Source organism: Anneissia japonica, unplaced genomic scaffold, assembly GCF_011630105.1.
Source record: "Anneissia japonica isolate Jap-2015-1 unplaced genomic scaffold, ASM1163010v1 scaffold287835_len3118868_cov185, whole genome shotgun sequence".
NCBI classification, from domain to species: domain Eukaryota; kingdom Metazoa; phylum Echinodermata; class Crinoidea; order Comatulida; family Comatulidae; genus Anneissia; species Anneissia japonica.
Window position 1 is genome coordinate 2,074,826 of NW_022737223.1, and position 1,284 is coordinate 2,076,109.

General features: G+C 39.3%; 1 protein-coding gene across 1 annotated transcript in view; it reads right to left on the reverse strand.

The window, feature by feature from the left end:
- The window catches only part of LOC117117241 (NLR family CARD domain-containing protein 4-like), an 11,328-nt gene extending 10,749 nt beyond the window's left edge, over window positions 1-579 (reverse strand). Inside the window, exon 1 of the mRNA XM_033261490.1 lies at window positions 496-579. The gene's annotated coding sequence lies outside the window, so the exon portion shown is untranslated. The remainder of the gene's footprint in view (window positions 1-495) is intronic.
- Between the last annotated feature and the right edge of the window lie 705 nt (window positions 580-1,284).

The window sequence follows — 1,284 nt, forward strand, 5'->3', positions numbered from 1 at the left end:
AGATGTGTATAGCCCATTATTAGGAGACCCATGCCATTATTTAGGGCGCATGATAATAATTATTACTTTTGAAAAAAAAAATATTGAAAAAAATGGGCCCTCGGTATGAGCCCCGGCAAGCTTGGGCCCGGGGATCTTTCCCCTACTATCCCCTCTCGGTGGCACTGCCAAAACCTCCCCCATACGTTTACTCTATTGGCGCATAGAGGCCATTCCTCCTAAGCCCGGCCAAAACATCATGGATCCGTATGTTTGAAACTACATATATAAACACTGAAAGTTAACTACCTAGCCTCTCTAAAGCATCAGCGTCATATGTTTGAAGTTGAACATCAAATTCCCTTTCGTCAGTACCAGGTTTGCCATTGACCAACGGTATTAATGACAAGCTCTGTTGTGCAATACAACATGAAAACTCAGTAGTTTGACGTAAGTTATGCTGTGAGGTTATTGTAAGCAAAGGCTACGGCAATAAAAACATTTAAAAAGACTTACTCCTAATGTTCGGCAATTGATCCGTACAACACAAACATGGATCACAACCCATAAGAAAACTGCCGTAGGACTATATAATTCGAGTGTGGATAGAGGGAAAGGGACGCAATGTCGATCGTAATTTATCGTCATAGCCGTGGTAGCCAATCATATTAATGATATTCTTCTTTCCGGTGTATTTGTTGTTTATTGTATAGTCACTAAAGGATATGCATTCAAGGAGCAAGTCGTTGAATGAATAATGATCCGATTAATTCAACATCTAATAATAATAATAATAATATACGACTTCATTAAAATTTTAACATACACTTTTCTACGACTCTAACCAGGGAGGTGCTATATCCAACTGTTATCGATTTGAAAGCCAAGTAGGCCGGGTAAGGACAATAAAAATAATACTGTAATGATATGATACCAAATATACTACTACCTACTGCTGCTGTTACTGCTACTACTACTGTTACTGCTACTACTACTGTTACTGCTACTACTACTTTTACTGCTACTACTACTGTTACTGCTACTGCTACTGTTACTGCTCAGGCCCGTAGCCAGGGGTTTTTTATGGTTCGGGCGAACCCCCTTTTCTAGCGAACCCCGTAGAATTTTTGAATGAGTCCCACTCGGACGGAAGAATGTATGTTTTTAACTTAGGGCCTACCTAGCATTAAATCAAAATTTAGCACCTAATTCATTATTTGGTCACCCGTTTTTAAATTGTAGCCTGCGATACAAGCCTACATTCATAGAATATCTCAGCTTCAGAAGTTCGGAGATTTAAATTGA